The sequence below is a fragment of the Lepidochelys kempii genome, chromosome 2, assembly GCF_965140285.1.
Source record: "Lepidochelys kempii isolate rLepKem1 chromosome 2, rLepKem1.hap1, whole genome shotgun sequence".
NCBI classification, from domain to species: domain Eukaryota; kingdom Metazoa; phylum Chordata; order Testudines; family Cheloniidae; genus Lepidochelys; species Lepidochelys kempii.
The window spans coordinates 248,905,154-248,929,473 of NC_136381.1; the positions used below are offsets into that span (position 1 = coordinate 248,905,154).

General features: G+C 40.8%; 1 long non-coding RNA gene across 1 annotated transcript in view; it reads right to left on the bottom strand.

Moving 5' to 3' along the window:
• Positions 1-1,282: 1,282 nt before the first annotated feature.
• LOC140907779 (uncharacterized) overlaps positions 1,283-24,320 on the bottom strand; it is a 238,375-nt gene continuing 215,337 nt past the window's right edge. The window contains exons 3-4 of the long non-coding RNA XR_012157620.2: positions 2,699-2,796; positions 1,283-1,606 (exon numbers count right to left, since the gene is read on the bottom strand). This is a non-coding gene — a long non-coding RNA (uncharacterized LOC140907779). The remainder of the gene's footprint in view (positions 1,607-2,698; positions 2,797-24,320) is intronic.

Here is a 24,320-nt window from a genome sequence, read left to right on the forward strand (position 1 = left end):
ATATAATTTATGGGCCAAATTCAGAGTGTGCGCCTGTTGACACAAAGCATCCCACCTTAACTGGTGAGTTCAGCCAGGTTTATGGCTGCCTTGTAACTGGAGCAGTGCAAAACAGCCAGAGCATGATGGTCAATCTGTCCCAGTTACTGCAGGGTGGAGGGAGACCCATCATGTCCTGTTTAAGATGGCCATTTAAGTGGCTAGCTGTTTTTGAAACATGGCTGATTTTATAGATCATTCTGCTTTTTGCAGCAGAACTCCCCCCCCCCTTTCTTATATTGGCAATATGTTTTTAATCAGATCATCTTAGAAAGCAGAACTGGATCTAAACTAAGCCCCAGGAATCCCTTAGAAACAGGTTACCAGCGAAGATGGACCACTAGTCTTTCTTCTGGTGTTCTAAATCCTACATGCTCTATTTTAGTATTGAGTATTCACCGCAACTCTGATGCATTTAGCCAGTATGTCCAAGCAACTCTCATACCTAACTCAGTGAATATATTTTTGTCCCATGTGCTCATTGTCAATCCCCTCCCATATTTTCCCCTACACCTGCCTTAACAACAACAAAGGAAGCAGAGTAAATGTAAGTTCTGCATGCAACCTCAATTATCCAGTTCCAGAATGTTTAAAAAATCATAACATTCCTCTATACTGGATAGCAACCTGAAATGCATTGAAAGATTTATTATCATAGCCTGAGGAAAAGGAAATGTCCAAGGGTTGGATGCTGATTCCATGCATATAAATGCTACTTAGAAAGTGCTGTACTTTGAAATCTTTTCAAGTGACTCTGGCAACTTTGGCCAAGCAGCTTGGACATGTGGCAAAAGCTCCAGGTGAAGACAGTACCCAGAATAGAGTTGGCTAGGAGGCAATCAGAATACTTATCTTCTTGACATCCATTTTAATGAATCATTTTTTCTCCTTCTGATTTGCTAAAGGATTTATCCCTTAGATTTGAGAAGTCAAAATGTTTTTGCTTCCAGATGTTCCATACTGAGACCAGATCATGGACCCCTCTTCTTACCATGAGCTGTGGTATAAATGGGATTCCTCTTTCTTGCCCAACCAGTGCTTTTATTCTTCTTCATAGTTCAATACAGATTGGTAGTGGTAGACATATCAGTGCTCTTGAGTTCTGATAGTTACTTTCAGTGTCTAGTAACAACTGAAGGAGCAGAGCAAAAGTGACAGGAGCTGTGTATGTGCTCGTATAAGTCCTAAATTTTATTAACTACAGAAAAATAGATTTTAAGTGATTATAAGTAATTATGCATAAAAGTCAGGATTGGTTACAAAAGAAATAAAAGATAAAATGCAAGCTAATGGCAAACTTAACAAACTAACAGAATTCAAAGTGAAGGTTTTCTTCGCCATACACTGCAGTAAATTTCATAGGCTGGGTCTCCTTTCAGCCTGGGACCCCTCCAGCTTAATTCAGTGTTCTTCAGGTATTCTTTGATGTCATGAGTAGAGAGATGGAAAGAGGAGTGAAGTCAAGTGTTTTCCTCCCCTCTTTATTATTCAAATTCTTGTGCTAGAAACATCCTTGCTGAATCATGGTGACACGCAGTCTGTTGTGGACATAAGATTTGAACTGTCCCTGTGAGGGAATGCACATTTGTTATTTACACTCCGCCCACAGTGGAGAATGGTTGCTTAAGCAGGTGATAGCTCTTTAACACCTGCTTGGGTTGGTCTGTCCTCTGTTCCTGAGAAACTGCTTTGGGTCTGCTTTTCTTAAACATGGAGCATGTTACAGCAATGATACATAATAGAATCTTATAACTTGATACACATATTTTACCATGACAATAATGTTCAGCATGTTATGACATTTCAAATGATACCTCACAAGGTATACTTTTTACAAAATTTATCATAGTCTTGTAAAAGAGGTGAACATAATAGTATAGACCATCACAGCATGTTAAATTGCTTTAAGGCTGTCCATTCTCCACAGTTGGGCGCTAATGCTATATACATTCTCCCAGAGAGTAACAGAAGACCTTTCTAATCAAAACTCAGGTGAACTTTTAGGTTTTCACATTAGATGTTTCCCATCTGGATAAATAATCCTTATTTTAAGGTAGTCATGCAAATATGAAGTTCTCATTGCTTGATCCTTTCAATGCACATGGAAGGGCTCCTGGGGCAAGTGAGAATGTTTATGAAAGGTACATGGATCACCAAATTGTTCATGTGGGAAAAGGTGAGTACTGTAGGTCAAAGTTGTTTTAGTGCAGACATAACTCTGACTTGATGGACCTAGAGGGATTCCAAAAGGGTGTAACATTGGTCCCTTTCATTTTCCCTTTGCACCAAAAATAAGGGAGAAGCATAATGTAAATTCTATCAGAAAGACTTTTTCAACGTAAACTTACAGGCATAAACTTCAGCATAAATTTACTAATTTTGGGGGTGATCTTTAACCTAGGGTTGATTGCAAGATCAGAGGAAAGTCTTCCAGTGGAATATTAATAGATATAAGGGCCATTATCTTATCACAAGGCCAGGCACAGACAAGATTAAGGCAGTAATGATTTTTGGTTTGGCTGTAGTTATGCTATTATTATGATACGGTAAATAATAAGTTATACCTGGCCTTAACACCCAAATATTGACTTTTTGCCTATTGGAACACAGAATCATAGCACAAATTTCCTATAACTTGGACACTCACAGCTTTTCTTACTTTGTCAAGCAGCTTTCATTTATTTCTTTTTCCTCCTTGCTGTGTCCCATCCACTGTTCCCAAGCATGCTAGGTAACCAAAATATAGCTGAACACATTCTGAAAGAAAATAATGAAATCACAAATTTACTTTGTGACATTTGTTTTCTTTGAACATTCATACAAGTGATTTTTTTTGACAGCAGGAAGAATGTTCACAGAAAGCAAAAGCCTTGTTGATAATCAGGTGTGTGAATGTGTATTTTAGGTTCATTCCAAAAGAGTTCATCCCATCATCTTAAAATCTCTCTGACATACCTCTTCCTTTCTATATGTAATGAAAGAGCAGAAAGAGCACCATGTGATTTCTACCCAAACTTTCAATATGAATAGTGAATAGCTAAACACCTATTGGAAGCAAATAACATGAACCATTATAGACTGAAATGTATTGGCTTAAAGGGCTGAGCAATTTTGAATACCAAATTAATAAAAAGCATATTTCATGAGCAGCAAAAATGACTAGATTCTTTGTTAAAATATTTAACACAACTCCAATCCCAAGTATCCATTACACATTTTAAAATGAGAACCATATCTGTCTTAAACAAAACTGAGTTTTTTAAGTGTACTTTTCAATTAAACAAGCTTTTTGCATGGAACTGCAAATGCTTCCTAGACTGATCTTGTTGACACATGTTACATTACATTGCCAGTTAGACATTTCTTGATGAAATTTTCTGAACTGGTTTTGCTCACATTAGTTGTACAATACTTCCACTTTTAACTTAATGATGATGATGATATGATTTGATTTTTCAAATATGAAAAAAGTTAACCATAGAAAGAACTGGAAGCAGTTAATAAACAACACCTAGACTCACATTTGTAGAAATAGATGGATTATGCCTACATCTTACATTGATTTGGTTGTTCCCTGGGGACTCTCTTATTATTAGGCTTTGGTTTACATTTAAAATATTTCCTGGGAACAGATTATAGAGCAACAGGATAATAATGCCAATGATACTCTAATTAAGATGACAGTATTTAAATAACAAATCAAAATTTTGCTTTTAATGAGAAGTGCTGTGGCTTTATTTCTCAGGAGAGGTGTGGATTTAGTGCATTTCAGCAATATCCTGAACAATAATTTTAGCAGGACACAGGAAACAGCAAAGATTTATAAACATGATTGATAGTTTATCTGTACCAGAGAGACACATTAGGGTTAGTCACAGAGCAGAGGATTCAGGTTCAGTTACTCCTGTGATTAGTCACAAATGTCTGTTTTGATACAGGATTCCAGCTGCAGGTTGGTAAAATATATGTGTCCACTGGAGATACACAAGAGTTCCATCTATGTTTGGATATTTACTGAAACAGCTAACCCAGAATAATTATTCTGGAAGTAATAGCTTATTCCTGTACATTTTGGAAGTGGATTAAAATAAATCTGAAAAAGGCACTCTCATTTCAGACTGAATGTCCACATGGGGGTTTATTGTGAAATATTTTTGGCATAGCTATTTTGATAAATTTCCAAGAATAGACAAGCCCTGATTGCTTCAAGTATTTTTGAGTTTGGATGCCAATGCTGATTTTAAAGATGGCCTTCATTAGATGTTATTGTTTGCTTGGGTTGGATGGCTCAGACAACTGATACTATGATAAGAGACTGGATAATTACAATGATCCCCAAAACATTATTTTTCTTTCCTCATTTAAGATACACAGTGCTTAGCTTGATTGACAATGCCATTTGTTGGCAGTGGGAGACTGTGGAAACAGAGCATGTTCACTGCAAAGAAAAGGTAAAAAGAAAATGGTTAATCTCTTTTGCACTTACTGTTTCTGGTTGGATCATTTGACCAAGCCTGGTCACATGGCTGCATAATGGTCTGCAGCAGACTTGCTGCTGTAACTGAGCTGCCTTTCACTGCAGAAACATCTTGTCTGCTCCTCATGCATAGCTGGACTGCCAGAACGTGGAACTGCAGCAGGAGGTCACCTGCTATGCTGCTAATTAACACCGGTTACAGTTAAAAGGAAACCTAGTGAATGTATGATTGGCTGTCATAACAAGGAACTTTGATTGTCCATCAGAAAATTAAGGGCCTAATCCTGGAAGCCCTTAGCCATGGGACTAGTCCTAACTCAAGGACTACAGTGCTCATATGAATTAGGTATTGCAGGATAGGCCCTAAATTAGTGATCTGCTCATGTTATTTATCACCATTGGAATAATAAATTACATATGCGTATGTATGTCATGCAGGAGTAAAATCAGTTGCTCATATTAATTTAAATAAGGTTTACCTGAAAAACATGGTGTGTCTGAAATACGGTATATGTACAAAGGCGAAAAACCTTAAAGGGTTCAAGCCTCAAAGTGCAGTGCCCTTTACATCAATTTTCCTTTTTAGTAGAGCCGCAAATACAGAAAAATTAAGTCCTGTCATAAGAGGCAGGAAGATCTGCTAGGCTACTTTATGAAAGGAGAGCAGAAGTAGATCCTGATGAGTGGGGGTGGGGGGTGGGAGTGGGGCTGTTTGGGGCTAGGTGCTTGTGAGGGGAAACTTCCTGCCTGAAAAAGTCTCTTCCATGCCTCTTCGTCTATTTTCATTCAGTCTGGTGCAGAGCAGATTTATATGTGAGAGGGAGTTAATTGCATCCCTTAAAATCTTGAACAGTTGAAGCAGGAGTTGGCCCATAGTTAATGTTGCTGGAAAGTAATTTCAGAAAGTAATCAACTATTCAACCTCATCCCCTTATGTTACCCCATTCCCATTGCCTTTTGAAAGATCAAAGATGGCAACTTTGATAGGAATGGGCAAAACGCTGTGTAGCCTGAGATTTTAAGAGCCGGTTATGCTATTTTATAGGCTTGAAAAAGTTTATAAAATGTGCTGATTGCAGTGCAGTTGAACTAATATAACTAAGAAGAGAATTTGGCCCCGTTGGGATTTGTTGGCAATCAAAAAGTATTCTTATGTCACTCATGATATTTTTACTGGTAGTGGATTGGGTAATGAGAGACCACAGAACAACTTGCTCTTCCATATCCATAGAGACATACAAGCCAAAACAAATGATCTCCAGGCCTATGCACAATTAGTAGGGTTGAAAATCAATAACGAGAAAACTAAAACCATGAGAATAAACACACAACAGGAAACACCAATAACACTTTCTGGGAATGACATGAAAGAGGTCTGATATGTCACATATCTTGGCAGCACTGTAAAGACAACAGGTGGAACCAATGAAGACTTTAAAACCAGAATAGTAAAAGCCAGACATGCCTTTGTAACTCTAAAGCTGATCTGAAGAAACAGAAATATTTTCCTCCAAACTAAACTTTGAATATTTAACACCATTGTAAAGTCAGTCTGAAAACTGAAACATGGAGACTTAAGACTTTGCTATCTAATCTCCAGCTTTTCATAAACAGCTGCCTCAGCAGCTGACAACTGAGACAAATCCTCAATATCAGATGGTCAAAAAAAAATCACAAACAAAAAACTCTGGAAAAGGATGAAACAGAAACAGATAGGACAGGAAATCATGGAACAAAAATGGAGATGGCTAGGACACATGTGGAGGAAAGACCTGAATAACATAACAAGACGGGCATTGGACTGGAACCTCCAGGGCAAGAGGCGACAAGCTAGACCAAAGATAGCATGGAAATGTACACTGGAAACTGAATTGAAAGCTATCAGAATTACATGGCATGAAGTTAAGACTGCAGCAAGAGACAAGCAAAGATGAAAGGCAGTGGTGAAGGCCTTATGCTTTGCATGGAATTAGAAAAAGAAGGTAGGCATTTGTGCATTTTACTGCTGAAGGTTCTCGGTTCTACGCTTATGACAGCCTCACAGTGTCTCTGCATGCAGACATGACATGTTATACAAACTTTTAATTGATTTATAACTTTACTTTTTAATTTTTATTTTCATACTCCTAGAGTAACTATGCACCACTGAGTAGTCACATGGAGATTTATCAGTGCAAATACATTTAGAAAATTGTAAGCAAGTATGGTGGGCAATTTATGAATTTGCCAAGCTGCCAGTTAGATTTTAAAGCTGAAATCAAACAAATTAGATTTGGCACAAAGTATAGACACTGATAGAATTTAATTAAGATAACCCCTTTTCATTGAATCCAGGGTGCATTAGCTCATTAATTTTAATACTAGGTTCTTCTCGGTTCTACTTTTACCTTGGACAGTACTTTTCAAATCAGGACACTTAGTTATTCTTAACCAAGCAACAACTTTATCAAGAACCACTTCCATGTATAATCAAAACTTGATTGAGTTCCAATATCAGAGGTTCTAGGACGGTACTGAATACAACATACTGTCTTGCAAGCAGTTGACATAAACAGCATTGAGGTCAAGCAGTTATACCATAGAACCATACAAATCACAAAGATTTCTTATTCCCATTTACTTATAAAATCAGCTATTGATACTTTAGTATTTCTAATACATTTATCACCCTGTAAGCATTCATCCAACAAGTGATGATGTACTTTGTCTGAAGGCACTTATAAATGTAATCTCCACTATTTCTAGAGTTTGGCTTGATAAGACCTATTTTAAAACATCAGAAGCAACTGTTTAAAGTTACTATTTGTCTTTCTTAGGTCAATTTACTTGAACTTACAAAGAAGAAACATGCAGACAGTGTTACTTAGTTAAAATTCCAAAATATGGTTCTTTGAGGTCCCAGCAGAAAAGAGTATAGACCCAACAAGGTAGCTTTTCAGTTACTCATATTAAAGAAGAAAGGAACACAAAGAGTCTCTGTAATGGAGTCTCACCACTTCTTAATCCTGGTAACTCTGGCTGAGAGGCAAGTACTGTCTATGATGCTGGTCTAAGTGTCCTGTTCTGCTTCTGGATTATACAACTTCTTTTTTGTGGGTTCTGTCAACTCTGACTGGTCACATGTGGTGACTTCAGTTTTCCACTTTGTTTTCAGGGTTTGTTGGAGGGGGCAACCCCCTTTTTTCTATTGAACACTTACCAAATGGGCTCTCAGATTTCTGCTCTCAGTTTCTCTGCTGCTTCTGTTGATATCCAGCAAATAGCATCTGTGTAGAACAAATTTCTATTTCTTTTCTTATCAGATCTTTATTTTATTCATTATATTTCTCTATTAACCTCTACTATCCATTAGAACTTCTTCTTTTTTAGGCAATTTCTTTTAATATTTCAAAGTTATACACTGGTTACATGCTTATATCTGTCTATTCTTTTTCCTTCTTGTGCCTTTCATTTCACATCCTTCAGCGTTTATAACAGAAAAAGAGACATTATTCTGAACAACAAGTTGAGGCACACTAACGTACAGCTTCTAATTTGGGCTAAAAGCTATTTGGTCTGGATTTCTTGTGGTATCAGAAAGTTTGACATCTAGAACCTTCATTGTTCTGTGTCTCACTACAAGGTATTGTAACGGGGTGTACCAGGCCCAGACGCCTGGTTAAAGGCCTTGCAGTCTTACCACACTCCACCCAGGAAAGGGCAGTAGAGGTGAATACTCCAAGATGCCTAGAGAGGTTGCAGGGAAGCAGCCAATCAGAGACCAGCAGGCTCACATAAAAAGGAGCTGCTGAACAGAGCAGTTAGAATCATAGATTAGGGTTGGAAGAGAACTCAGGAGGTCATCTAGTCCAACCCCCTCCTCAGAGCAGGACCAACCCCAACTAAATCATCCCAGCCAGAGCTTTGTCAAGCTGAGCCTTAAAAACCTCTTAAGGATGAAGATTCCACCACTTCTCTTGATAACCCATTCCAGTGCTTCACCACCCTCCTAGTGAAATAGTGTTTCCTAATATCCAACCTAGACCTCCCGCACTGCAACTTGAGACCATTGTTCCATCCTCTTTGCAACCACCTTTCAGATAGTTGAAGGTTGCTATCAAATCCCCCCTCACTCTTGTCTTCTGCAGACTAAATAAACCCAGTTCCCTCAGCCTCTCCTCATAAGTCATGTGCCCCAGCCCCATAATCATTTTTGTTGCTCTCTGCTAGACTCTCTCCAATTTGTCCACATCCTTTCTGTAGTGGGGGGCCCAAAACTGGATGCAATACTCCAGATGTGGCCTCACCAGTGCCCAATAGAGGGGAATAATCACTTCCCTTGATCTGCTGGTAATACTCCTACTAATGCAGCCCAATATGCTGTTAGCCTTCTTGTCAACAAGGGCACACTCTTGACTCATATCCAGCTTCTCATCCACTGTAATCCCCAGGTCCTTTTCTGCAGAACTGCTGCTTAGCCAGTCGGTCCCCAGCCTGTAGCAGTACATAGGATTCTTCCATCCTAAGTGCAGGACTCTGCACTTGTCCTTGTTGAATCTCATCAGATTTCTTTTATCCCAATCCTCCAATTTGTCTAGGTCACTTTGGACCCTATCACTACCCTCCAGTGTATCTATCTCTCCCCCCAGCTTAATGTCATCCACAAACTTGCTGAGGTGCAATCCATCCAGATCATTAATGAAGATGTTGAACAAAACCAGCCGCAGAACAGACCCCGGGGGCTCTCCACTTGATACTGGCACCCAACTAGAGATTGAGCCATTGATCACTACCTTTTGAGCCTGACAATCTAGCCAGCTTTCTATTCACCTTACAGTCCATTCATCCAATCCATACTTTAACTTGCTGGCAAGAATACTGTGGGAGACTATATCAAAAGCTTTGCTTAAGTCAAGATATATCATGTCCACCACTTTCCCCATATCCACAGAGCCAGTTATCTCATCATAGAAGGCAATCAGGTTGGTCAGGCATAACTTGCCCTTGGTGAATCCGTGTTGACTGTTCCTGATCACCTTCCTCTCCTCCAAGTGCTGCAAAATGGATTCCTTGAGGATCCGCTCCATGATTTTTCCAGGGACAGAGGTGAGGATGACCGGTCTGTAGTTCCCTGGATTCTCCTTCTTCCCGTTTTTAAAGATGGGCACTATATTTACCTTTTTCCAATCGTTCAGGACCTCCCTCGATCGGCACGAGTTTTCAAAGATAATGGCCAATGGGTCTGCAATCACATCAGCCAACTCCCTCAGCACCCTCAGATGAGTTAGATCTGGCCCCATGGACTTGTGCAGTTGCTGACTGGAGTCAGGGGATCAAGGACAGTGTTCCTGGCTGGCTGCAGCACTGGACTGATCGGTGCTGGCTGGAGCCAGGCTGCAAGGAAGGTACTGGGGCTAAGAAGGGAAGTGGCTCTGGGAAATGAAGTAGCAAATAGTTAAAGGGAAGCAGCAGGCAGCTGATACTTATAGAGTCCCTGGGTTGGGACCCAGAGTAGTGTGTGGGCCGGGTTCCCCCTCCCTTGCCACAGCCACAGTCAGAGGAGTTAAAACCCTGAGAGAGGGAGTAGTCCAGAGAGGGGGCTGAAAACCCAGAAGAGGATCAGTAATTGTTGAACTTTGTTACCTCCCCTGAAGGGGGTAGACCTATAAACAGTGTCACAGCTGGAGAGCTGAGGCACCAGATGAAGAGTCTCCAGGGAGGAAGCCATGGGGGCACTGCTCCATATCAGAGCAGGGAAGAATACTTGAGTGAGCCCAGGAGGGGCTAAGGGACACTTTGAAAGCTAGCCCAGGAGAGGCAATAACCAGGGTACTGTGATAGGCCCTGCTGGACTGATTGAGGATTAAGCCCAGGGACAGGGCTGCAGGCAGACACATTAAAAGAGGATACTGTGATAGGCTTTATTGCTGAGGTTCCCAAATTGTTCTTATTGCATATTCCTTTCAGATCTATCAGCTGCCTGTGCACCCCTACTCTTCTCACTACTGATATTTAGTGTGTTCTTCTTAACGCTACCTGTCTTTAGCTATCTGTCCATATTTCACTCTAACATGCTGATATAGTTATAGTGTGACCTATACAACCGGAAAAAAAAAAACCTCCTACGTTCTGAGCTCAGTTAAACTGGATAATTGCTGGGCAACTGAACCCGTGTTGTACGGGGATTAGAGGTGAGGGTTCTGTACATCAGAATCTCTGTGTAAATCTGTTCTCATTAGTACATCATGATGTAAATTAATTACTGTATTTTATATAACAAGTTTCCACAGAGTTTTAAAGCTTAGTCTGAGTAGCCTATTATGAACATGCAATAAAGTAGAGGATCAGCAAGGAAACTGTGACTGATGGCGAGGACGGTGTGCATGAAATTAGAAGAAAAATATGCAAAGAATACAGAAATAAATAAAATAAATAAGTAAAATACCCCATTACACAATTTCTCCTGTGTACCCCCCAGAAATGTCTGTACCATACTTTGGGAACCCCTGCCTTATTGGATTAGAACTGAGCCCAGGGAGGGCTGCAGGTGTAATGCATACACCTCCTGGGTGTGGTGCTCTGTCCCCTTCAGTGGGACTGAGACCACTTAGAGATTAATGAGTCTGATACAGTCTTAGCTAAGGGCCATGTGGCTTTTAGCGCATGCAGCAGAGGCTCATGCATTTAGCTCTAGAGGTCCCAGGTTCAATCCCACCCGCTGACAACCAGGGTCTGTCAGTGTTACACTATGATAAGTCCTGTTGGACTGTTTATCCAGGAAGCGGGTCTGGTTTCTGTTTGTTTCACATACGGACTGTGTGTGACTCAGAGGGAAGGCTGAGTCACTAAAAAACCCTGCCTGAGAAGGTTAACTGCCAGCAGCAGTCATCGCAAGCGAGAGTGCAGGGGCAGACAAACACCAGGCCAGCAGGGGCCTTCATGAGACGTGAGTGGGCCCACCACAGTATTTCTAAACAGTTTATTTAATTTACAGTCCCCATTTCCCACCTCTCACCTCACCCTCTCAAAACAACAACAACAAAACAATCTCTGCATTCACTCACATAGTAAAATATGCCATTGATAGGAAAGCAAGGTGTTACTCTTTGTCAATCCTTGGGGTTCCCTGTAGCCAGACATTGAGATGGGAAGCTCTTGCCACAAGCAAATCAAAAGGGTCCTGTGTAAGTGAGCAACAGCAACAGATTGAAGAGTTTCCCTAAGCATCCCATTTCTCATTCTTGGAGACAGTCTCCAACCTCTGTCACCTGGGACTCCTGGGACAAGGTGTCTCCTACATTGGGGCGTGTAAAGATATAAGTGATTAGCTATGATCTTGGTTGTCATGGAGATGGGGAACAGGCTGATAGCTTCCTGATTTAAGGGCTCAAGGGAGCTTTAGTTATTAATAATATAGAGTCAAGGCATATTTGACATCTGTACCTCTCACAAATGCAAATATTTTTTCCATTTTCAAAACTAAAAAATGGCTGACTTTAACTCACTCTTTCAAAAAATTCATGTTTCCTTTGAGACAAAGGAAAGAATGTTACATCTCAAAAGGGAACTCCTGTGAGAAAGCGATCTGTGAGCGGAAATGGGGTGCATGACTACAGTGGAAGTTGAGTTGTAAGATTAAATAAAACATTTGTTTCCAAGAGCACTATGGGGTGATAATAATAAGACAGAATAAATAGGGACTTGGCTATTAGTTTAGAATAAGGTAACTTTAAACATTTATTCAGACCTTTTCCCGATTCCAAATGCTACTCAGTTTTTCTGCCCAGCCTTTCTAACAAAGAAGCAGACTGCACGGGTGAGATTCAGCAAAGAGTGCATCATATGGGTATGGGGTAATGTTACTACTTTCTGTGCTGGTTGTTTAATTTATGGTAAATGCCTGTGTAGTGAGGCGGTGTGGCTCCCTACTACCCCGGAGAGGGTCAAGCCCCTCCAGACACCAGAGTGGGCGGAGCCAGGAAGCTCTGAGCCCGCCCCTCAGAGGGACAGGTGGCGACCCGGAAGTATAAAGGTGGGCCCTCAGAGCTCACTAGAGGACCAGCTGCTGGGGAGGCTAGATGTAGCCAGCCTAGTCCACGACTGGGAAAACCCTGCAGCCCCAGGTCCACGCCAGCTATCCGGGGGAGTTACCAGGCTGGCCGCTTGTCTGCTGCCCCGAGGAACCCAGGTACCAGAAGGAGGGGAGTTAGGAAGCAGCCCGGGGGCAGTCGCTTGCCGCTGCTAGGGCCCCAGGCTGGGACACAGTGGAGTAGGTGGGCCTGTGTCCCCCCGCCACACAACTTGTGGGTGGCAGTCTCCCCCTCCTCTGGGTTCTTGGAGGCCTGGGCTAATTCACACATGCTGTGTTGCTCAGCCCCTGCCTGAGCGATTGACTATTTGTTGCCCCGCCCTGACCCGGGGCCTGGCCTGCTAACACTGGGCTATTTGCTCAGCCCCTGCCCAACGGCCTGAGCTACTGACTATTTGGGGCCCCGCCCTGACCCGGGGGCTGGCCCGCTAACACTGGGCTGTTTGCTCAGCCCCTGCCTGAGGGCCTGAGCTACTGACTGTTTGGTGCTCCGCCCTGACTCAGGGCCTGGGCCTACGCTGCTCGTTCCAGTTATCGCAAGGGCTACTGAGGAAGACTCCGGTGGCTGGACAAATTCCCCCAAAGTCAACTGTGTGTAGTGAGCCGGTGTGGCTCCCCGTTGCCCCGGAGAGGGTTGAGCCCTGGCCTAGCCCCTTTACAGCCTGTAACTGATTCTCCACGTTTGCTTACTCTCTTCATCCAATCATCCCTTTACCCAAGCCAACAACTGAAAGTGTCAAACACACAAATTGAAAGCAGGCTTAATATAAAAGTAATATTCACAAACAACTAAAATACAAGATATAATGGATCATTAGGAGCTCCTTTCAGCAAACTGATGCCCACAATTTGGGCTGTGTTTTTCTGTCATCCATAACTAAGCCAAAAAAAAAGGCTAAGTCTAAATCAGGAATCAAAGGACTCCACACACAAAACTCTGACACTAGCTTTGGCAATCCACCTTGAAGGATTGAAAAAAGATCATGTTACTCCCATAGTCTAAGGCGCAGTGGCCTACATGCAATAGAAAGTAGTCCTACAAACTGAACCTTCAGAGGCAGAATGACAGAGCATTGCGTATTAACTAGGGCTATCAAGCGATTAAAAAATTAATCCTGATTAATCTCACTTTTAAACAGTAATAGAAGCATACGAATGTTTAGCATATCTGGCATGTAGATACCTTGCAATGCCGGCTACAAAAGTCCCATGCGGATGCCTGTTCTTACGTTCTGGTAACATTGTAAATAAGAAGTGGTCAGTATTATCTCCTGTAAATGTAAACAAACTTGTTTGTCTTAGTGACTGGTTGGATGAGAAGTAGGACTGAGAGGCCTTGTAGGCTCTAAAGTTTTGTATTTTTTTGTTTTTGAGTGCAGTTATATAACAAAAAAAATCTACATTTGTAAGTTGCACTTCCACGATAAAGAGAGTGCACTACATTACTTGTATGAGGTGAATTGAAAAATACTGTTTCTTTTGTTCATCATTTTTACAGTGCCAATATCTGTAATCAAAAATAATGTAAAGGAAGTGGTGTACACCTGCCAGTTTATGGGAAAATATTCATCTGCTTCTCACTATTGCGAAATACCAGAAACATACTGCTATAAGGCAGGCCATGTAATGTTTCTTTAATACTCATCAACAGAGCCAGAAAATGGAGGAAAGTAGTCCTCAAGAACAAGAGAAACTAGAAGGTTAAAAATCAATGGTAAGTAACTGGAGTGTGCCATTTCCCAGGAACAAAGACTGGCACATTGATATTGTCTGCACCGCCTCAGCAATATCTGATGTTTTTATTTCTCAGATAGGCAACAGCAGCCAAAATTAAAAAATGGAGGAAGGTGAGAGCAATGGGAAGAATCTCTCTTGGTGATAATCTTCCAAATTAGACTCATTGTGTAGTCCAGGGGGGGAATCTTCACTTCATTCTAGATAATGGATCCTACTGAGGGTTAAGTGCCCTAACTGTTATTAAATTCAGTGGGCATTCAAAGTGCTGAACTGCTTGCAGGCTAAAGTGTGTAAAGCAAAAGATGTTGATATTAAACAGAATTGACTACAGAATGGAGATCTATGGTCCCTGTTCAGCACTCTTTAAAAACTCTCATGGAAGTCATGCTGAATATAGCCCAAATACAAAGACAGTAGGGAAATTGAAGTTAACAATAGGCTAATGAGGAATAGAATTGATGGGAGTGTGGGGGGGGGGGGGCGGGGTGGAAGGGGGAGGCAATATCCCCACAGAAAATTATGAGAGTTCATTTTTAATGACATTTTCAGTGGAAATTTTTTTACCTTTTTGGAAGAAAGTTTTTAGTTTTTCGAGGAAAAATAAAAAATTTTCATGGAAACCAGATAATTTCAGTGAAAATTTGCATTTAATTTAAAAATTTTTTAAAAATTAATCTATCAAAAATCTTATGTGAAAAAATTTTCGACCAGCCCAAATAAAAAAGCTACTTTACCAGCTATAAATACTGTCTTTTCATGGAGTTACTCTGAAGTTCATCTGAACCTTCATAGATGAACATATTCGATTGTCATGCTGCCTGGAGTGGCTCACAGCTAAGAATGTCAAACTCAGGACAGACTATCAGAAAATACGGCAGATGCCCCAAACTGGTGGTATCTTCTATCCTTAGATTTCACCAAGCCAATAACAGAAGTGTACTCCTAGACCACTATAATAGTTTTACCCTGGAGTCACAGACGTCCCCTTCTCTTTACCATCCAGAAAAACTAGACTTATGATGAAAGGTTATTTAAAACCAAATTCACCATACATTAGGTTCTTCCAAACACAGAGGGCAAGTCACTTACCTAGGTCAATGGATGCTCAAGATGTTACACCAAAGACAATGCTGTAGTAAATCCTTTAGTAAACTAACTAAAGATTTATTAACTAAGAAAAGGAAATGAGTTACTAAAAGGTTAAAGCAGATAAAGTACAGTCCAAAATGATAGCAGGGATGTTAACTATGCTAGTTTTCTATGAGTCTCTCAGGGTTGCCCAAATAGGCCTGGGAGGAAAGGGAGTTGGAGAACAAGCCCACCACTGACTCACACCACAGCAGTAGCTCCTATGCCATGGAGATGGGCCCATCTCCCCACCCCAGCCTGTTGGCTCTCACCCCTCATAGATTTGCTGTGGTGGGCTCCTCCAAATGAGGGGAAGGCTAGCCATCTGTACACCCCAAAAAGACACAGGGTGAGAAGAGGAGGTGGGGAAAGATCACCAGCTCCACATAACTCTCCAAAGTAAAGATAGGAAGCTGATGCGGGGCTAAAGGAATGAGGGGCCCTGTGGAGAATTCTTGGGTGAGCCATAGCGGATTGGAGCAATTGAAGGGAGAGGGGTTGGTGCAGCCAGGAACAGAGGGCATTTGGGCTGGTCTATATGGTAGATGGACGTGGGTGTTGCAGACAGCAGAAAGACTGTGGGAGGGATGGCAGGAGTGAAGAGGGAGGTTGGGGGAAGGGAAATAGTTTGAGATTGGGGGAATAGGGAGTTTTAGGGGTGAATTGATTAGGGAATGAGGCTTGGGGGGGATAGTGAGCAGTGGTGAGGGAGGGTTTGGGATGTGGAGGAAGGATTTAGGGTAGGATTTTACCAGGGTGATATTTTATGGTGGTATTTTTGGGAAGATGGGGGATTGGTGTAGTGGGGAGTTGGGTGGGGTGGACGGCTGTGGCAGGAGGAGATTTTGTGGTGGTTTGGGTTTATTTGGGGAGATAGGGGCTGAGGTTTTTTTGAAGGGATAGGAGGAGTCTGGGGGGTGTTTATTTGGGGCTGAGGCAGCAGGGGGTGGATGGGTTTAAGCAGGGACAGGGGAGTTATTTGGGGGTCTATGGGGGAGATGCGGGTGGGGCAGGTTGGAAGTTGAGGAAGGGGAATTATCTGGGGGCTGGGAAAGGGGTGGGTGTGAAGGCTATTGTGGGGTTTAGGGAGTCTGTGGGAGGGGCCTTAGGGAGCTACTTAGCAGCAGCCAGCTGTGGCTGTACCTGGCGCCTTCTTCCACCACCCATTTTAGTCCCCTACTCCCCTCTATCCCGCTAGCCCCAGCCCCAGGGATGGAGCTAGTGTGCTGGGTGCACTTTGGATAGACTCTGCCTGCAGCACCATGTGGAGTCCTGTGGACTCACCTCACCACCCGCCACTGGGCTCCAGGGATTCTCCCTGCTTATTCTGCTACTGGACAGCTAGACAGCTTAGCACTAAGATGGCCTTGGTGCCACCAGAGGCAGAGCTTCGCCTGCCGGGCTGGGTATGCATGTAGGCAGCAGGGTGGCTTAGATCTGGGGAGAGGCGGAGCTGAGCCCTGCCCCGCAGCCTGAGCCACCCAGCAGCTATGGGTACAGGGATGCACCAAGACTTATTGTATTATTTTACTCTTATGTCCTTTTATTTCCACAGTTCCACTTCATCTTCTCATACTTGGGAAGACTGCAGCCTCCTCAGGGCAACTGCTAGCGCTCTTACCAATGATGTTTTCCAGCAAGGATGTTTGTTTTGATAGCAATGAAACAGCAACACTTTACATCCTTGGTATCTATTCCAGAAGATTCCATTAGAATCCTTCAGTAAATCTTTTGGTTTCTAATGAGCTTTAATTGTTTGCATGACCTGCTGCCCCAAGGACCAGTGTGCCTGAGAAGCCCATTACTCTGTGCCAAAATGTACAGAAGTTGCCCAACTGTGGTAAAGAGGCATCCTATCAAAGTTCCTACCTTTCACTAGGGCACAGAAACAACCATAAAAGTTCCATAGTCCGATATCTAAATGAAGTATTTGATGGGCTGAGTAACCTAAGGAGAATTTGAGACGCATAACATGCTTATATGAATCGCCTGCATTAGATGCCATTCAAAGACTGTCTCATTATTATCCTCTAACTCAGCTTTTGATTAACATCTCCTAATTTGGAGCTACTAAATCAGTGATTGCTGTTATTAAATCTCTTTTTTTTTTGGTGACTTTTTTTACCTTATATTTGAGAGTACCTCTTTCAGACTAGTAGTTTAAAACCATGGCTTGGAGACATGTATTGTAAAACACATACAAAAATACCACTTCGGGGACAAATACTGACAAGAAAATTACCATGATGATTATTTAGTCTGAATCAGTGAAATTACACCCGTTGTGCCGAAATGGAGACAATACATATTGTGCTAAGAGAAGTGTTATAATCAGACACCCTGATTAAGCCACAAAACACTATTATGAATGACTAGTCCCACACTCACCGATAATTCCCATATACAAGTTCCCAAAGAAGCAAACAAAAAAAAATCTTCTAATTTTCCTCTAAACTGAGATATATTAGTATCACTTTAAGACAGAGATAACGTTTGTTTTCAACACTAGTGATGAGAGGATCCCAGGAACTTTTGAAAGTTAATTTTAGTTCACATGAAGCATCCAAAAATCTCAGAGGCTTTTCTGAATGGCCTCAGTCTCCAAAATGGAGTTTGGAATTTTTCTAGCAAGATGTGCGGTGATTTCTTTTTTCCAGTCAGCCTCCTCTCACTCTATTGATGCATCCACAGCTGGGCTGTTGGCTTTTTCCGATATAAAAAGTCTACCCTTTGTCAACCTCCTACCTTTGAAGCAGCATCTGGGTCCATTAAATCTCTCCCTTGGAGAATAATCAGGAATTGAGCCAAGACACACACTTTCCCATCCTTTACATTCTTCCAGCATATCCATCTAACCTATGTGCAGCTTTTACTGTACCTATGGAAGCAATAATATCTGTTTCTGATTAACAGAAGTTTTACATGTTTTGACCATTGTGGAACACAGGAAAATCAAATATATCTTGAGAATTACACATTTTTGAGCTGAGTGGCCAGGACCAAATGTGTCTGCATGAAGTATGTGCACTCTGGGACTTTAACTGTAGATTTTAACACACTATAACTGGATTTTATTTTCCGTACATCAGAATTTTGTTCTGATCTGGAGTTACTGAAACCGATCACCCAACTAATTCCTGGTACTGTCTCTTGGTTTGGAAAGGAGCAGTCCTCTGGTTACAGCTAGTTTGAGGACAGCAAATATAGCTCTTAAAGAGACTGAACAATTTCTTGCTAATTTCACCCTTTACTTTAGTAGGCATCCTTCAGTCTCAAGAGATCATGGCTATGCGCCCCTGAGAGGTAAAGAATTTACTCAATTGGTTTTATGGCAGACGCGAACTGAAGAGACCCCCTAGAGAGAGAGAATCTCTGCCACATTTGTGACATTTAAAGATGATGTTTTTACCCTTTGGGCCCTGCCTTCTGTGAGCTCTTTTCTCCTCTGCTAAGCTGGACTGTTTCCTCTCGTAACTCCAGAGACCTTTATTAAGCTCTTTATTAAGTCCACATCCATGTCCATTTCTTTGAGGTCTCACTTGCACACATCCTTGAAATGCAATTTTGGGCATCCTTTGGGTCTTTTTCCAGATGCCAATTCCCCATAGAGGATGTCCTTTGGGATGCACACATCATTCATCCGGCACACATGGCCAAGCCAGAGGAGTCGTCTCTGTTTGAGTAGTGTTTACATGCTGGGTATGCTGGCCTGTTTGAGCACCTCATTGTTGGTGACTCTGTCCCTCCAGGAGACTGCAAAGATTCGACGAAGGCAACGCATATGAAATCCTGTTGAGCCTCTTTTCCTGATGAGAGTATAAGGTCCATGTCTCACTCCCATACGAAAGTGTGCTGATAACACATGGATGATACATACAGATCTTTGTGCATTCTGTCAGTTTGTTGTTTTGCCATACCCTCTTGTTCAGTCTAGATGTTGTGGTGGCTTTTCCAGTGCAGAAGGAGCAAGTCCTCTGGTTAGAGCTGGCATGAGGATATCAAATATAGCTCTTAAAGACACTGAATAATTTCTTGCTAATTTCACCCTAGTCACTTTATTTTACTGTCACTTGGTTTACAAAACTGGAAGAGCTGAGTAACATTTTACTGTCTAGACACTCCCCACCCCATACACAAATTTGCTCTGTTTCTAACGGTGAAACACTATGGAGTTTCCTTTTCTACAGGAGATGAATTTTAGTAGTGAAAAAAATTATTTTCTTAGGAATCTAAGATTTTCAGTTCCTGTTCTGTACAGAATGAATCTGCCTGCCATTGACTGGGGAGGGGGGTGTCTTATAGATAGTTTGGTAACTGGTGCCCTGTGAATACCTCAGAAACTTGCTAACCTATGAATCTGCAAACTTCTGTTGTTATCAGTGGGAGAGGGAGAGCAGGACATCCAAGTCAAAATCTGTTGTGTGACAAGAAAAAAAAATCCTTTGCCCTCAGTTTCTCCTCTGTTAGGAATAATACCAGACTGAGCTCAGTGAAATTGCTTTGCAGATACTCCAAATTAAAATATGGTCCCTCTACTTCTGCCAGTTCAGGAAAATAAAGCAGTCAAAGCAACAGACATATACATGTACAGAACACATTGATTACAGAGGAAGAAAATAATCCATCACAATCTACTTCTGACAGACTTCCCACTGTTGGGCGCATTCACCACAGTTTATGCTTGCAAAAGCTAGTGTAAACCCTTGGTTGAATTTGAGTTTGGACCTGTCCCTGTAATACAATGACTAGAAAGTTACATTAGCATCATGTTATCTTCTACTATACGTAAGCCAGAACTGAAATACTCACGACTTGTTTGCACAATGTGTGTGGTTATTATAATGAACCACAAATGGTTACCTAGGCCGCAGTTTACACAGCTTCAGCCAACATTTAACAAAAAAAAAACAACCCAACATGGCTACCATAGGAAAGTATCAAACAGAAGCAAGAGCAGTAATAAAAATGAGACTCATATATTTGTAGTAATAAAACTGAATAGATTTTTTCTCCTGGTTGTCTTTGCAGAGAGATGTACTTAACAGTCTTGTTTAGCTGAAGAAGAAGACAATACCAATACCAAATCCTTATGCTCTAAAACTTTCCTTGGCTAAAAATGAGGTGAAGGGTTAATCCCATATAACATGTGTTCTTGGAAACCATATTTATAAAGAGTGTTCCTATGTGCCCCATACTTCTCACCATAGCTACACTATCTGGCACCAAACTATAAACAAAATGTTAGCAAGTAGGCTCCAGGAACCTCCAATATCTTATCTTGTCTTATCTTTGCAGTTTATTAGGCAAGTACAAGCTCACAATTATAACATTTTCATTCTCCATTTATTTTTAAGAAGGTCTATTATGGCCTTGAAGCAATGCATTTTTCTTGGCTAAGCTGGTAACCATAGTCTTGTGATCCAACCTAATTTCCAGGTTTGGTGACTTTTCCTATATGCATCAAACTTTTGATCAAAATCAGAGACAGCTTCTAGAAAACTATGACACATCTGGGTCATCAATCCGTTCCCCACAGAGATCAAGTCCAACAGTTTCCTAAAACTAGTTTAGCTGTCTAGACTCAAAACCAGAATGGCTGCTGATTCTAGGAGTTTGCTTTTTCTGCCAAGGCTCAAAGATTTGCTGTTTTAATAGGTTTATGCCCTTTGGTTTCTTTTGAGCTTAAACAAGAGAATAAACCAGCCAAAGTCCTGTTGCGATCAAGAAAAAAAAAACTCATGAAGTATTATTATTCCTATTACATTATTTTGACGTAGTGTTCAAGATCTAAATATAGTTATGTGCTGTATTAATGCAGAGTTTTAATTTGAATATAATATTAAAGCAAGAATATTAGAAAATATCATCCTGGAAATGCATTTGTTTTTCCTACAGACAGTGGAACTATTCTTTACTTAAAAGCTTTAATGTCTTAGGCAGAAGAGAATTTCTCCAGGGGAAATCACACACATTAGTTAAAAGGAAGGAAAAATCTTGACTCATAAATTTTAATGTATAATTTATTTGCCTGTTACTGTGGATTAGTGTGAAGAAAAATGTGGCAGGGGAAAAGCCAAGTTGGCTTCTGTAATAGCCCAAAAGGCCTTTTGTGGATTAGGAACCTGGATGGGCTGTTTAAAAATATTTAGATCTGTAATTTAGCACTTCTAAAAAAAATGTATCTTAAAAATATATTTTATCTTTGTAAGTTGTATGGTAACAGTCCCTAATGTATGTGAACGTCACTGTATATAAGACTTCACTCCAATTTCAGTTATACTACTGAATATGCTCCTGAATACAATGGTGTTATTCTTGATATGTACTGTTGTCAATTACATATATGCTATTTACTAGAGATCAGTGGAATGGGAATGGTAAGTGATTTTGTGCCTCTGAAAGAAGGAAATATTTAGGGTCCCATGAGGAAGATAGCTGGAATGGGATATAAGATTTACCTCTGAATTTAGCTCAGAAGGCTGCATTTCATCTGTTGAACAATCCTGCTAACTAGGGGTGAAATTCATTCTTATTCTGAGGGCTTAAATAGGACTTAAGTGGTGTGGTGTATAGGCCTTGGGCTAGTTCTCTTTGTGTGTATTAATTTCACCTCATGGTTTCACATGAGATGCACTGAAGAAAACAGATGTTAACTGCCAGCTTTAAGGTGGTGGTAAACAGAATTTCTCTTGCAAGTGTTTTTAAAGTTGTAGAAGGAAAACACTTTTTAGATAAAGTGAAAATGTATTAAAAGAAAACTCTGGTTAAATGCTGCTCCAATCACACCACCCTTTATCAGTGCATAAAAAATCAAGAACCCTCCCACCCAGTTTACACAATGCTCCATTTTTCCAAGTTCTATGTATCCTCCAAAATGTCTTGCATAAATGAGCATGTGCTGTTAAAGGCTGTATGTGTGATCAAAGAAATAATTAATTAAAAACAATGCCTGCTAAATTCTCGTAGGTCAGCTGTGTTCCCCCACACTTATGGAAGAGTAGCTAAATCTAGCTAAGTTGGGAGTTTTTTGAGTTCAGTGAGGGTAAAAAAAATATGCTCCCCCCTTTTAAAATAATTTTTAATCTCACTTAATTTAGCTAAAACTACAAACAAACAAACAAAAAAACAGGAAGGAGGGCTTCAGTGCCAAGGTTTGGGATGACAACAACATACAGGAAAAAGCAGTGGGCAAAAATGGCCTTGGTTCCCAAAATCAGAGCAATGAAAGAATGGTAGAATTGTGCCTTTATATCAGGGATCATAATTGGAGGAACACTATTCCTACACAAAGTTATGCACAAAGTAACTTGGAATTCCCAAGAGGGAGTCAGGTGGAATCAGACTGACTATCTATGCACTGGATGGAAATTTAGCTCAACTCTTCAGGACATCAGAGCATACATTAGAAGTGACTTTAATTTAGGTGTGGCAAGACTGAAGATTAAATTTAACAAAAACACAAACCTAACCTGCATGAAGATAAAGACGTTCCAGAAGTATTTTCAAATTGAATTGAAAAACAGATCTTGCATGGTACAAAACTTTAATCTGTCACAAGTAGTTAACATTTGGCAAATCCTGATTCTTTCTGTGTGACCATACCATAAATGCAACACTAACTGTAGATTTCAGAGTAACAGCCATGTTAGTCTGTATTTGCAAAAAGAAAAGGAGTACTTGTGGCACCTTAGAGACTAACCAATTTATTTGAGTATAAGCTTTCGTGAGCTACAGCTCACTTCATCGGATGCATCCGATGAAGTGAGCTGTAGCTCACGAAAGCTTATGCTCAAATTCGTTAGTCTCTAAGGTGCCACAAGTACTCCTTTTCTTTTTACATTAACTGTAGTTGGTTTCTAGAAAACCAAACTTAAAATCTGCCAAAGTGGGGATATGTGGTACTGTGTGAAAGAAAATAAGATAAAGCAAACATCAGTTCATCAGAAACACCTTCTGAAAAAGAAACAGCAAAAAATAAAGGACAGAGAGGTAAAAAGTAGCTCAAGAAGTTAAGAAATGGCAAAACAGTATGGCCAGATAGGGAAATATATAAATGAACTTGAAAAAAAATATAATCCACACTGACAAGTTTGCAGATGCCTCAAAAGTCGGTGGGTGGTAAATAATGAAGAGCACAGGTCACTGATCTAGAGCAATCTTGATTTTCTTGGTAAACTGGGTGCAAGCAAATAATATGCAATGTAATACAGCTAGATGTAAATGTATATATCTAGAAATAAAGAATGTAGGTCATAACTATCCTGAGAAACAGTGACTCTGAAAAAGATTTTGGGGTCATGGTGGATAATCAGATGAACATGAACTTCTAGTATGATGCTGTGGCCAAAAGGAGTAATGTGATCCTTGGATGCATAAACAGAGGAATCTTGAGCAGGAGTAGAGAGATTATTTTATCTCTGTATTTGGCACTGGTGTGATTGCTGCTGGAGTACCGTGTCCAGTTCTTGTGTCCACAATTAAAGAAGGATGTTAATAGATTAGAGAGGATTCAAAGAAGAGCTATGAGAATGATTAAAGGATTAGAAAACAATCCTTATAGTTATAGACTCTAGGAGCTCAATCTATTTATCATAAGAAAGGGATGGTTAAGGAGTGACTTGATTACAGTTTATAAGTACCTACACAGGGAACACATATTTGATAATGGGCTCTTCAAACTAGTAGAGAAAGAGTAACACATTCCCATGGCTGGAAGTTGAAACCAGACAAATTCAGACTGGAAATAAGGCATAATTTTTTACCTTTGGAATAATTTACTGAGGGTTGTGGAGGATAGCTAATGTTTTTAAAATGATCTAGTGGAAATCCTGGCAATTATAGGCTGGTAAATTTAACTTTATTACAAGGCAA